A 16,097-nucleotide genomic window follows, 5' to 3' on the forward strand; every position below is an offset into this window, starting at 1 on the left:
CTCAATTCTCCAAACAACTCGATTTCTCTCTCAGCAGCAGTCCCTCTCACCACCAGAGAAAAGAAAAAATAAACCTGTCCTTCCATCTCAGTAAATGTCACTTTTATCCACCCAACTATTCAAGCCAAAACCTAAAAGTAATTCCTGATTGCTCCGTTTCTTTTGGCCGGTTAATCAACAAGTCCTGCAGATTGTACTGCCAAAATATGTTCTACATATGTATACTTTCTGTCACTTCCACTGTCACTACCTTTGACGGTGTCAACATCATTTCTCACATAGACAATTTCAACAGCCTCCTAAATTGCTTTCCAGCGTTCATACTTGCCTTTTTACAACCCGTCATGCACTTAGCAGCCAATATGTTCTTGCTAAATCATACATCATACTATGCTTCTGACTCCGTATGTAAAACTCTACAGTGAAAATACATTCTTAACCAATGGGTCAAAGAAGAAAGGAAATTTCACAAAGGAAATTAGAAAATACTTGGGGACAAATGAAAATGCAACATATTCAAAGCAGTGCTCAGAGAAATTTACAGCTGTACATTTATATACATTAAAAATGAAGAAAGATCTCAAATTAATAACCTAACTTTACAACTTTAAAGAACTAGGAAAAGAGCAAACTACACCCAAAGCTGTCGGAAGGAAGGAAATAATAGATATTAGAGTTTTTTAAAAAAGAATAGAAAACAGAAAATAAATAAAACCAAAAGTTGATTCTTTGAAAGTCCTTCGTTAAGTCTTAGTGATGCAAACACAGCTGAGTGGGTCTTTTATCTCCTGCCAGGACCCTGACTGACACCCCAGATGACACAGAGCCTGCCTGCCCTGCCCACTTTTCTCTCCTCACAGCCTCCTTAGGGAGACTGAGCTATTATGTCCATCCCACACATCATGACTCTTCCTTTGCCAGGCTCAGGCCCCCTCCTCCCTCTCAGAACCATCTTTGCCAGTCTTATGGCTAATAAAGACCTGGGTTTTACCTGCTCCTCTCCTCCCTCTGCCCTCGCTCCAAGAGATGAGACAGATCACTTCTCAGTCAGCAAGTAGGCGACAACCCGTGGGCACATACATGGTGGGAGGCATAGGCATGGCTCCGAGCTGGCTGCCTTCCCTTCACTCACCCCCAGGGCTCCAACCAGGAGTCCTGTCTGGAAGCTGGAACTGGCCAAGGGCCACTTGAGTGGGACAGGGAGAAGAAAAGGAAGGCCCGGGGTGAGGAGAGGGAGGTACTTGCTCTGAGACTGGGTCCTCTCTAGACCTTTGCCCTCTTCCCCCACCATCGCCTCCCTTTGGTTGAACAGCCCTGAACCATGGGGTCAATATTGTCAGCAGCCCAAGGCCGAGTTTGCACAAAACCCATGTGTCCTTTGGGAAACGTGATGTCAGTGTTCGCTCAGCGTATAACCCCCTCCTATCTAGGTCTGAGGTCCTTGGAAATGGAACCCTAAAAGGAGAAAATCTGGAAGACACCTCCTGGAGTACTGCAAATCTGAGCCATGGGGCTTCATGAGCAAACTCATGGAAGTTATCCCAACTTTGACTTGAGGAAGTCATCTAAGCAGAGAATCTAAGGAAGTCTTTTGGTGGCTCTGCCTCCCCCCGCTTCCACCGCTGTCTCCCACCCCCAATTCCCCCCTCCCCCAGATCTAACCTCCCTCCCTCCCTCCAACTACAGCTTCAGTCCCCAGGGCCAAGACTAAGATGAGAAGTGAGGCACTTGCCTTGGGGGCAGAATTTTAAGGGGATGCCAGAAAAATTCATCAGTCAAGATAAATAATATCTTAATGCAATATTTTAAGAAATCAAAATCAATGCCAAAAATCCAAGATGAACAAAATAGCAAATTTTAAAATAAACTAAATTTAGAAAGGGGGAAAAAAGCTGATTCTTTGAAAAGATCAAGAAAATTCATAAAACATTAGTTAGATTGCCTAAGAGCAACAGAAGACTAAACTTTCTAAAATCAGAAATGAAAATTGGGAATATTACTACTGACCTTACAAAAACAGGATTACAAGAGAATTATGAACGACTGTATGCCAACAAATTAGACAGCTTGTATGAAATGGATGAATTCTTAGAAATACTAACCACCAAAACTGACTCAAGAAGAAACAGAAAATCTGAACAGACTTACAAGTAAAGAGATTTAATCAGTAATCAAAAACCTCCCAGCAAAGAATTCTACCGAACATTTAAAGAAGAATACCAGTCCTTCTCAAATGCTTCCAGAAAACAGAAGAGGGAACATTCCTAACTCATTCTATGAGGCCAGCAATACCTTGCTACCAAAGTCAGATAAAGACGTCACAAGAAAATTACAGACCAATATCCCTAATGAATATAAATGTAAAATCTTCAACGAAATACTAGCGAACTGAATCCAGAAGCATATTAAAAGGAGTATATTTAATGAAGGAGTTGAAAGATCTGAACACTGAAAACTACAAAACATGATTGAAAGAAAGAAGACCTAAGTAAGTAGAAAAGACATCCCATGGTCATCCCATCCGACTGCAAGACTTAACACTGTTAAATGGCAATACTCCCTGAAGCAGTCTACACATTTAATGCAATCCCTATCAAAATTCCAAGCCCTTCCTGCAGAAATGAAAAAGCCAATCCTAAAAATCACACGGAAATGGAAGGGACCCAACATAGCAAAACGCTGATAAGAGAATGATAAAGTTGGAGGACTCACAGTTCCCAATTTCATACTTACTACAAAGCTAAATTAAAACAATATGGTACCTACAGAAGGATAGACATAACAGAGCAATGAAATAGAATTGAGAGTCTAGCAAAAAACCTATTCTTCTATGGTCAGTTGAGTTTCAAGGTGGTGCCTTGAAACCTTGGCAAGGGTGCCAAGACCATTTGGTGGAGAAATAATAGTCTCTTCAACCAATGGTTATGGGACAACTGGATAGCCACATGCCAAACAATAAAACTGGACTCATCCACCTCACCTTATACCATATATAAAAATTAACATTAAATGGATCAAAAACCTAAAAGTAAGAGCTAAAACTATAAAACCCGTAGGAAAAAAACAGTAAATCTTCATGACCTTGGATTTGGCAATGGATTCTTAGATATGACACCAAAAACACCAGCAACAGAAAAAAAATGTAATTTGGACCTCATCAAAATATTTTTTTAAAAAAGGACTTTTGTGCATCAAAGAATACTTTCATGAAAGGAAAAAAGAACAACCTACAGAATGGGAGAAAATATTTGCAAATCATATATCTCATTAGGGTCTAGTATCCAAAATATACAAAAAATACTTACAGCTCAACAACAAAGTGACAGTCTGATTAAAATATATGGGCAAAGGACTGTGGATAAACAGTTCTCCAGAGAAAACATACCAATGTCCAACAAACACATGAACATATACTGAGCATCATTAGTCATTAGGAAAATGGAAGTCAAAACCATAATGAGATCCCAACTTTATACCCGCTAGGATGGTTAGAATCAAAAAAACAGAAAGTAAGTGTTGGCAAGGATGTGCAGGAATTGGAACCCTTGCGCATTTCTGGGGGAATGTAGAATAATGCAGCCACTCTGGAAAACAATTTGGTGGTTCCTCAAAAAGTTAAGCAAGGGGGCTTCCCTGGTGGTGCAGTGGTTAAGAATCCGCCTGCCAATTCAGGGGACACCGGTTCGATCCCTGGTCTGGGAAGATCCCAGATGCCACGGAGCAACTAAGCCCATGCGCCACAACTACTGAGCCTGCGCTCTAGAGCCTGTGAGCCACAACTACTGAGCCTGGGCGCCACAACTACTGAAGCCCGCATGCCTAGGGCCTGTGCTCTGCAACAAGAGAAGCTACTGCAATGAGAAGCCCGCGCATCGCAACAAAGAGTAGCCCCTGGCTCGCCGCAACTAGAGAAAGCCCGTGCACAGCAACGAAGAAGCCAGTGCAGCCAAAAATAAAATAAATTTTTTTAAAAAAGAAAAATTGTACAATTAAAAAAAAATTAGACAAGGAATTATCATATGACTCAGCAATTCCACTCTTAGTTATATACCCAAAAGGATTGAAAACAGATACTTAACAAATACTTTTGTAAAAGAATGTCCACAATAGCACTATTCACAATAGCTAAAAGGTGGAAACAGCCCAAATGGCCATCAGATAAACAAACATGTAGTAAATCTATGCAATGGAATATTTTTCAGCCGTAAGAGGAAGGAAGTATTGATTAATGTTACAGTGTGAATGAATCTCAAAAGCATTAGGCTAAGTGAAAGAAAATAGACACAAAAGGTCACATATAATTCAATTTACATGTAATATCCAGGAATTATAAATTCATAGAATCAGAAAGCAGGTTAGCGTTTGGTAAGGGGAGAACGAGGAGTAGCTACCTAAAGGGCATGGGGTCTTCTTCGGGTGTGATGAAAATGTTCTGGAACTAGACAGAAGTGGTGCCCATATGACTTTGTGAATGTATTAAATGCCATTGAACTGTATTCTTTAACACTTAGTTTCATGTTATCTCCTTTTCACCTGAATTAAAAAACAACAACAAAGAACCTCTCCAGAGGTTTTCTGTGCCCGTAAAACCCAACCTTTATATCATGGCCTAAAAGGCCATACACGAGCTAGCCTCAGCCCCTTTCTTCACTCTCATTTCCTACTCCTTTCTTCTTGTACAGTATACTTCAAAAATTCTGTGGGGACAGGAACCTTGTCTACCTTGTTCATCACTATTTCCAGAATCTAAAAAGAGTGCCTGGAAAAGCAGGCTTGCACAGTGTGAATAAGTGAGTGAACAGATATAGTGTTTCTAGGGAGGAATTTGCTAAGTACAGAGAGGGCCAATGTGCCTCCTAAAACTCTTCAGATCCTCAAATCCCGTATAATGTTGGTATTTCTATTAAAACTGATAAAGTATTAGTCAACCAGCCATATGCGCATCTATTATGTGACATGTACTGTGCTCAGCTCTATATACAAAGGTAAGAAATGAACCCTCTCCTTGTACTTAAAAATGGTATCTATCTGTTTTTAAAGCAGTCATGTAGAATCATATGGATTTCTTTTTTATTGGCACCTTTGAAGAATTGTGTAGGCAAATCAGAGGTACACAGGCTGCATTACCAAAGACGATGTCATATTTGTAATGGTTAGTTTCCGTTTTTTAAAAACATATTAGGTCAAGGGGCTTCCCTGGTGGCGCAGTGGTTGAGAGTCCGCCTACCGATGCAGGGGACACGGGTTCGTGCCCCGGTCCGGGAGGATCCCACATGCCGCGGAGCGGCTGGGCCCGTGAGCCATGGCCGCTGAGCCTGTGCGTCCAGAGCCTGTGCTCCGCAACAGGAGAGGCCACAACAGTGAGGGGCCCGCGTACCGCAAAAAACAAAACAAAAAATCAAACAAAAAAACATATTAGGTCAAAAGAGCCCATGGAAATATTCTAAAACAACATCTAGAGGGAAATAATATTTTTTTCAGGAATACAAATGTGTTGAATGAGATCTATATGTTGTAGTATCTTGAACTGTAGATAATATAATTTTGGTTTATGCTGTGATAGCAATAATTTGAAATAAACGGAAGTTGGAGCAGTGTGTTTCACTGTCACACTAATGACACATGTGCCTTTAATACCAACAGGGCCTGTGTTAGTTTTACCTAACTTGATGTGCATTCTGCGCACGTCAAATAACTACTGTCAGTGTGAGCTTATGGGTCTGAAATTTGTAACAGATTTATTAAAATTTCAAGCTTATTTAGAAACAAAATTAACTGTTCTGTGTAATTCAACATTTTCTATTATATATTTATTTAAAAGTTAAAAAAAGTTTTTAGACCAGGAGTAGGCAAACTCTTTTTTAAAGGGCTATACAGTAAATGTTTTAGGTCAAAAAGGTAAATTTGAGAGTATCATGCAGGTACCTGTTTAAACATGTCAAATGTAACCTTTTAAAAATGTAACAATTCTGGGGCAGGAGACGTTAAGGCTGCTGCTGCCGCCACCAACGGGCCTGTGTGCGAGCACAGGTCACTATCCACACCCCTCTTCCAGGGAGCCTGTGCAGCCCGCCACTGCCAGGTTCCCGGGATCCAGGGACAACTTCCCCGGGAGAACGCACAGCAGGCCTCAGGCTGGTGCAACGTCACGCCGGCCTCTACCGCCGCAGGCCCGCCCCGCACGCCGTGCCCCTCCCTCCCCCCGGCCTGAGTGCGCCAGAGCCCCCGAATCAGCGGTTCCTTTAACCCCGTCCTGTGTGAGCAAAAACAGACGCCCTCCAGCGACGTACACGCAGAGAGGGGCCAAATCCAAACCTGAGCCGCTGGGAGCTGTGAGAACAAAGAAGAGAAAGGGAAATCTCTCCCAGCAGCCTCAGAAGCAGCGGATTAAAGCTCCACAATCAACTTGATGTACCCTGCATCTGTGGAATACATAAGTAGACAACGGATCATCCCAAACTGAGGAGGTGGACTTTGAGAGCAAGATCTATGACTTTTTCCCCTTTTCCTTTTTCCGTGTGGATGAAAGGCTCTTGGAGCTGCAGCCAGGAGTCAGTGCTGTGCCTCTGAGGTGGGAGAGCCAACTTCAGGACACTGGTCAACAAGAGACCTCCCAGCTCCACATCATACATAATATCAAACAGGGAAAATCTCCCAGAGATCTCCATCTGAACACCAGCACCCAGCTTCACTCAACGACCAGCAAGCTACAGTGCTGGACAACCTATGCCAAACAACTAGCAAGACAGAAACACAACCCCACCCATTAGCAGAGAGGCTGCCTAAAATCATAATAAGTCCACAGACACCCCAAAACACACCACCAGCCGTGGACCTGCCCACTAGAGAGACAAGATCCAGCCTCATCCACCGGAACACAGGCACTAGTCCCCTCCACCAGAAAGCCTACACAACCCACTGAACCAACCTTAGCCACTGGGAACAGACATCAAAAACAACGGGAACTATGAACCTGCAGCCTGCAAAAAGGAGACCCCAAACACAGTAAGATAAACAAAATGAGAAGACAGAAAAACACACAGCAGATGAAGGAGCAAGATAAAAACGCACCAGACCTAACAAATGAAGAGGAAATAGGCAGTCTACCTGAAAAAGAATTCAGAATAATGATAGTAAAGATGATCCAAAATCTTGGATATAGAATGGACAAAATGCAAGAAACAGTTAACAAGGACCTAGAAGAACTAAAGATGAAACAAACAATGATGAACAACACAATAAATGAAATGAAAAAGACTCTAGATGGGATCAATAGCAGAATAACTGAGGCGGAAGAACGGGTAAGTGACCTGGAAGATAAAATAGTGGAAATAACTACTGCAGAGCAGAATAAAGAAAAAAGAATGAGAAGAACTGAGGACAGTCTCAGAGACCTCGGGGACATTAAACGCACCAACATTCGAATTATAGGGGTTCCAGAAGAAGAAGAGAAAAAGAAAGGGACGGAGAAAATATTTGAAGAGATTATAGTTGAAAACTTCCCTAATATGGGAAAGGAAATAGTTAATCAAGTCCAGGAAGCACAGAGAGTCCCATACAGGATAAATCCAAGGAGAAATATGCCAAGACACATATTAATCAAACTGTCAAAAATTAAATACAAAGAAAGCATATTAAAAGCAGCAAGGGAAAAACAACAAATAACACACAAGGGAATCCCCATAAGGTTAACAGCTGATCTTTCAGCAGAAACTCTGCAAGCCAGAAGGGACTGGCAGGACATACTGAAAGTGATGAAGGAGAAAGACCTGCAACCAAGATTACTCTACCCAGCAAGGATATCATTCAGATTTGATGGAGAAATTAAAGCCGTTACAGACAAGCAAAAGCTGAGAGAGTTCAACACCACCAAACCAGCTTTACAACAAATACTAAAGGAACTTCTCAAGGCAAGAAACACAACAGAAGGAAAAGACCTATAATAACGAACCCAAAAGAATTTATAAAATGGGAATAGGAACATACATATCGATAATTACCTTAAATGTAAATGGACTAAATGCTCCCACCAAAAGACACAGATTGCCTGAATGGATACAAAAACAAGACCCATATATATGCTGTCTACAGGAGACCCACTTCAGACCTAGAGACACATACAGACTGAAAGTAAGGGGATGGAAACAGATATTCCATGCAAATGGAAACCAAAAGAAAGCTGGAGTAGCAATTCTCATATCAGACAAAATAGACTTGAAAATAAAGACTATTAGAAGAGACAAAGAAGGACACTACATAATGATCAAGGGATTGATCCAAGAAGAATATATAACAATTGTAAATATTTATGCACCCAACATAGGAGCACCTCAATACATAAGGCAAATACTAACAGCCATAAAAGGGGAAATCGACAGTAACACATTCATAGTAGGGGACTTTAACACCCCACTTTCACCAATGGACACATCATCCAAAATGAAAATAAATAAGGAAACACAAGCTTTAAATGATACATTAAACAAGATGGACTTAATTGATATTTACAGGACACTCCATCCAAAAACAGAATACACATTTTTCTCAAGTGCTCATGGAACATTCTCCAGGATAGATCATATCTTGGGTCACAAATCAAGCCTTGGTAAATTTAAGAAAATTGAAATTGTATCAAGTATCTTTTCCGACCACAATGCCATGAGACTAGATATCAATTACAGGAAAAGATCTGTAAACAATACAAACACATGGGGGCTAAACAATACACTACTTAATAACGGAGTGATCACTGAAGAAATCAAAGAGGAAATTAAAAAATACCTAGAAACAAATGACAATGGAGACACGACGACCGAAAACCTATGGGATGCAGCAAAAGCAGTTCTAAGAGGGAAGTTTATAGCAATACAAGCCCACCTTAAGAAGCAGAAAACATCTCGAATAAACAACCTGACCTTGCACCTAAAGCAATTAGAGAAAGAAGAACAATAAAACCCCAAAGTTAGCAGAAGGAAAGAAATCATAAAAATCAGATCAGAAAGAAATGAAAAAGAAATGAAGGAAACGATAGCAAAGATCAATAAAAACTAAAAGCTGGTTCTTTGAGAAGAAAAACAAAATAGATAAACCACTAGCCATACATGTCAAGAAAAAAAGGGAGAGACTCAATAGAATTAGAAATGAAAAAGGAGAAGTAACAACTGACACTGCAGAAATACAAAAGATCGTGAGAGATTACTACAAGCAACTCTATGCCAATAAAATGGACAACCTGGAAGAAATGGACAAATTCTTAGAAATGCACAACCTGCCAAGACTGAATCAGGAAGAAATAGAAAATATGAACAGACCAATCACAAGCACTGAAATTGAAACTGTGATTAAAAATCGTCCAACAAACAAAATCCCTGGACCAGATGGCTTCACAGGCGAATTCTATCAAACATTTAGAGAGGAGCTAACACCTATCCTTCTCAAACTCTTCCAAAATATAGCAGAGGGAGGAACACTCCCAAATTCCTTCTACGAGGCCTCCATCACCTTGATACCAAAACCAGACAAGGATGTCACAAAGAAAGAAAACTACAGGCCAATATCACTGATGAACATAGATGCAAAAATCCTCAACAAAATACTAGCAAATAGAATCCAACAGCACATTAAAAGGATCATACACCATGATCAAGTGGGGTTTATTCCAGGAATGCAAGGATTCTTCAATATACGCAAATCAATCAATGTGATACACCATATTAACAAACTGAAGGAGAAAAACCATATGATCATCTCAATAGATGCAGAGAAAGCTTTCGACAAAATTCAACACCCATTTATGATAAAAACCCTGCAGAAAGTAGGCATACGGGAACTTTCCTCAACATAATAAAGGCCATATATGACAAGCCCACAGCCAACATCATCCTCAATGGTGAAAAACTGAAAGCATTTTCACTAAGATCAGGAACAAGACAAGGTTGCCCACTCTCACCACTCTTATTCGACATAGTTTTGGAAGTTTTAGCCACAGCAATCTGCCACAGCAATCAGGAAATAAAAGGAATCCAAATCGGAAAAGAAGAAGTAAAGCTGTCACTGTTTGCAGATGACATGCTACTGTACATAGAGAATCCTAAAGATGCTACCAGAAAACTACTAGAGCTAATCAATGAATTTGGTAAAGTAGCAGGATACAAAATTAATGCACAGAAATCTCTGGCATTCCTACACACTAATGATGAAAAATCTGAAAGTGAAATCAAGGAAACACTCCCATTTACCACTGCAACAAAAAGAATAAAATATCTAGGAATAAACCTACCTAAGGAGACAAAAGACCTGTATGCAGAAAATTATAAGACACTGATGAAAGCAATTAAAGATGATACAAATAGATGGAGAGACATACCATGTTCTTGGATTGGAAGAATCAGCATTGTGAAAATGACTCTACAACCCAAAGCAATCTATAGATTCAGTGCAATCCCTATCAAACTACCACTGGCATTTTTCACAGAACTAGAACAAAAAAATTCACAATTTGTATGGAAACACGAAAGACCCCGAATAGCCAAAGCAATCTTGAGAATGAAAAACGGAGCTGGAGGAATCAGGCTCCCTGACTTCAGACTATACTACAAAGCTACAGTAATCAAGACAGTATGGTACTGGCACAAAAACAGAAAGACAGGTCAATGGAACAGGATAGAAAGCCCAGAGATAAACCCACGCACATATGGTCACCTTATCTTTGATAAAGGAGGCAGGAGTGTACAGTGGAGAAAGGACAGCCTCTTCAATAAGTGGTGCTGGGAAAACTGGACAGGTACATGTAAAAGTATGAGATTAGATCACTCCCTAACACCATACACAAAAATAAGCTCAAAATGGATTAAAGACCTAAATGTAAGGCCAGAAACTATCAAACTCTTAGAGGAAAACATAGGCAGGACACTCTATGACGTAAATCACAGCAAGATCCCTTTTGACCCACCTCCTAGAGAAATGGAAATAAAAACAAAAATAAACAAATGGGACCTAATGAAACTTCAAAGCTTTTGCACAGCAAAGGAAACCATAAACAAGACCAAAAGACAACCCTCAGAATGGGAGAAAATATTTGCAAATGAAGCAACTGATAAAGGATTAATCTCCACAATTTACAAGCAGCTCATGCAGCTCAATATCAAAAAAACAAACAACCCAATCCAAAAATGGGCAGAAGACCTAAATAGACATTTCTCCAAAGAAGATACACAGACTGCCAACAAACACATGAAAGAATGCTCAACATCATTAATCATTGGAGAAATACAGATCAAAACTACAATGAGGTATCACCTCACAGCAGTCAGAATGGCCATCATCAACAAATCTAGAAACAATAAATGCTGGAGAGGGTGTGGAGTAAAGGGAACACTCTTGCACTGCTGGTGGGAATGTGAATTGGTTCAGCCACTATGGAGAACAGTATGGAGGTTCCTTAAAAAACTACAAATAGAACTACCATATGACCCAGCAATCCCACTACTGGGCTCATACCCTGAGAAAACCAAAATTCAAAAAGAGTCATGTACCAAAATGTCCACTGCAGCTCTATTTACAATAGCCAGGAGATGGATACAACCTAAGTGTCCATCATCGGATGAATGGATAAAGAAGATGTGGCACATATATACAATGGAACATTACTCAGCCATAAAAAGAAACGAAGTTGAGCTATTTGTAATGAGGTGGATAGACCTAGAGTCTGTCATACAGAGTGAAGTAAGTCAGAAAGAGAAAGACAAACAGCATATGCTAACACATATATATGGAATTTAAGAAAAAAAAATGTCATGAAGAACCTAGGGGTAAGACAGGAATAAAGACACAGACCTACTGGAGAACGGACTTGAGGATACGGGGAGCGGGAAGGGTGAGCTGTGACAGGGCGAGAGAGAGGCATGGACATATATACACTAACAAATGTAAGGTAGATAGCTAGTGGGAAGCAGCCGCATGGCACAGGGATATCGGCTCGGTGCTTTGTGACCGCCTGGAGGAGTGGGATAGGGAGGGTGAGAGGGAGGGAGACGCAAGAGGGAAGAGATATGGGAACATATGTATATGTATAACTGATTCACTTTGTTATAAAGCAGAAACTAACACACCATTGTAAAGCAATTATACCCCAATAAAGATGTTAAAAAAAACCCCACAAAAATAAATACACAGACACACACACACAAAGAAAGAACCAGTACAACTCAGATGAGCCAACAATAAGACATTTGCACGGAAAATTAATGTCACAATGTTGTACAAATACACAACTCCTTGAATGCCTAAAGTGAAAAAGACTGAGAATGTCAAGTGCTAGCATGGATATGGAATAATGGAACTCTCATTCATTGTTAATGGGAATGCAAGGTGGTGCAGCCACCTTGGAAAACAATTTAACACGTATTAAAAACTTAAACATATATTTAGCACATATCCCAGAAATCCCACTCCTAGATAATAAAAAAAAAAAAAAAAGTAACAATTCTTAGCTTGCAGACCATTAAAAAAAAAAAAAAAAGGCAGATTTGGTCTGTGGGCTGTAGTCTGCAAGACCCCTAGTTTAGAAGAAACATTTTGAAGATCTCTCTGTTTTTTACTACAAAATTTATTCCTCAATTTATCTTACTATAGTGATTTAAATCAATTTTGCATTAGTAGATGTTAATGATTATGTTAAATAACTAATATAGCTAACATTTCTTGATTTTCCTATTTCAAACATACTAAAAAATAAATAAGCATTGTTGCTAATGACTTATACGTCTTACCTGGATCACAATTTAACACGATGTTGGTGCAGGTTTACGACACTTCAATTAAGTGGAGCTGTGCAATGGTTAACTGTTCCAGAAGAACACATGGGAAGGGTCACGGAAGAGAGAAAAAATTTTGCAGCATTAGTACAGCCAGGCAGAAACTTAAATACTAAACTCTACAGACATCACTACAGAGACTTAAATGCCACCCAATCCTGATACCATAGATGCCCAGCACATCCTTGAGGGGGCAGTAGACTGTGGTTTTCGTCTAGCATTTAATTCTTCCTTAAACTGGCAGTCTAGGGTGACGAATTCCGCTGTCTCTCACCTCAGGGCCTAGGGTGAAGCTCTCCAAGTTGCTAGAGATATTTCTTCAGCCATTCCATCAGCACCACCTAATAACAGTTAACCCAGTCACAGTTATCATACGTGAGTTCATATTTATATCTAGGTTCATTAACATATTGAATTAAAATGTAAGCATGGAAGAATCATAAGTGCTATGAATAAACACCTAAAATAGAAGTCTGAGCAATGTAAAAATTGGAGCAAACTGTTAGGTCCGTCCTGACAGGAAGGACCTGAAGTCAGTTTGACTTTCCGTAGGTTCAGCTGTTTATGAGCATCTTCTGAGATGTTTCTTTCACGTGAAAAACTCTGAAAAAAAATTCTGGAAAAAAAACTGGGTAAATGGGTATTGGAATAATGTGGGACTAGTAATTTTAACAGTATAATTAGAATTTTGCATTTCTGCACTTTGCTATTGAAGAACTGTGGATATGTAGCTAAAAACTGACTTTCAAACTTCCAATATATATTAGAATAAATTTAGAGTTGTAATTACCATATATTTCCACACGGTGGACCTCTTGATGTTAGGTGTTTTTTAATCCATTTCAGTTGTCCAAAAATTACATAATATAATTTTAAAGCCCCTTTAAAATTCTTAAAATGTACTTTTTTTACAAAGTCATACAACGTACTGTTCTCCCTGTCATACTGGCTTAAAACTTGACACTTCGAAACGCGATTCAATTTCCTGTCACGAAATTACCAGTTAAGTTTTTAAAGTCTTTTAAACTCCTTAAAAGCAATTTCTTTAATGACTTAATTTTGTTTACTTTAACAGTCATTTTATTTTGTTAAAATAAAAATAAGTTATAAAGTCAATGCACAAAAACCTCATTAATGACTACTACTAGTAGCACTCATGAAGAATTCTTATAATTCAGATACTATATCTGATGGTTATGAATAAGAAAGCAGAATTGTTTTCTCTAAGTCTTCGGGCTCCTAAGAATATAAACTTTCTCTTCAAATTTATACAGCATATTTAAATTCATATACATATGCATGTATATCACCAGTACCATGTGATTTATTAATTGCTTTTTAATTTTGTTCCTCCAACTAACTAGGATGAGAGAGATTTGAGATGCCATGTCATATACTTATTTAGTGCAGGATTCCATACACTTAGTAGGTGCAGAGTAAATACACGTACTTGATTCACAGTTTTAGGTTATCTCGTCCTCTGTAATACCTGCTAAGAACATGAAATATGGAAATACAATTTAGGGAAAGAGTTTATGATTAATAAAAATACAGTGATAGAAGTTAGATACCATTGCAAATATTTTGATTACAATGAAAATGTCTTCTGGTTTTATGATATCTTAGAACCCTTGAGTCTGGACCAAACCAAAAAACCCTGCTTTGGATATCTTGTATTTTATCGTAAATTTTTGATTTTATTTATCTACTAGTTATGGGTCCTTACTTGGGCAAAAGAACCTGAACATGTGTCCCGTCTATGAGACTATCTCTGACTATAGCTGCAGTTTAGTTATTTTCTAAGCACGGATCCTTTTTGCTTTGGGGGCCAGAATGGTTTCTAGAATAAGGGAAACTTTTTCCTTTCTTTGCTTCACAGTAAGCAGTTATATGGATATTTCTACGTGATGGAGACTGAAATCTTATTTTTACACAGTCTGGCTCCAATTAATATTTTAAATTGAATAAAATATAAAATAGGGAGCTAATATGTACTTAAAATAGAAAATAAGTATTTTGGGGGTTGACTGGCCACAAGTAACAGCTTATGTATAAAAGAGTACACACATATATATATTAAATATACAATATATATACATACACATAAATGCTTATAAAATTAAGGGATTGGCTTCTCATTAGAAAGGATTTAGATATCATTTCATAGACACAGAAATTGAGGCTCAGAGAAGTCAAGCGATTCACAGGTTACACAGCAAGTAAGAGGTAGAGCTGGAATTTTTCTACCATACAGTGATTTCTTATAAAAGACCCCAATTCCACAAACTGACAGTATGTTTGCTAGCATCTAGGACTGATCACAAGTCCCTTAGGACAAAGTGCTACCACAAGGGTTGAGCAGTTTCTACGGGCGCCTGACCTACTGCAGCCTTGAAGCAGCAGAACAGGAAAAGTCAAGGAGAGCAATGAGGTAGCTTGAGCAGTGAGAAGTCACAGGCGAGGTTCGGCAGCTCCAGGGCTACCTGGCAACCACACCCGCGGTGGACAGAACTTGCCGGGCACTGTGCTGGCACTTCAGCCACTTTCCCTCCTTTATCTCATTTAGAGATTACGGTAGTGTTGTGTGTGAGAGAGAGAAAGAGAGTCTGGGGTGGGGCGGGGCGGGGCCGGGAGGGGGTGGGAGAGCTTCCTGAAGAGGAAATAAATACCTTGCTGAATGGCACAGAGCTGGGATTTCGGCACAGGTTCAGCAAGATCCCAAAGCCCTTATCCAAGCACTGTGCTCCCTGCCTCGATGGACCAGGAGGGAGGGCTCATTTTCACAAGGATGCTTACTCGAAGGCCAAGTAAAAATATATTTCAGGGAACATTTATTTTTATTTAACTTACTTTCCCCCTTTGTGCCAAGATTACCTTTTACATTTGTGCCAGGGTAAGTTTCCTCTTTATGATCTCCACTCCATCTAAACCTTTGTCTCTTATAACAGAGTTTTTAATAATGTTTGCAAATACGAAATTAAAAATACTCTTAAAAAGGGCATAATTTTCCTTTTGGTAGAATTTTTCAACAAGTTATTACTTATTTCTAGGTTCATTACTGAATGATTACATAAACTTAAATTAACCTGAAAAGGATAATTTGATTTTCTAAGGCACAAACCACGTATACTAACAGAATTTACAAAACAAAACACACAAAAAGTTTGAATTCTCCTTTATGCGTTTGGCTTCTGATGGCTCAAAAGTAATAAAATTGGACTCGTTTCACAGCCTGTTCTAAAAAATCTCTCACCCCAACCCCAAGAAACTGTAACACCCAGG

This window comes from Monodon monoceros, unplaced genomic scaffold (genome assembly GCF_005190385.1).
Source record: "Monodon monoceros isolate NGI ecotype Baffin Bay Population unplaced genomic scaffold, NGI_Narwhal_1 Super_Scaffold_13, whole genome shotgun sequence".
Classification (NCBI taxonomy): Eukaryota; Metazoa; Chordata; class Mammalia; order Artiodactyla; family Monodontidae; genus Monodon; species Monodon monoceros.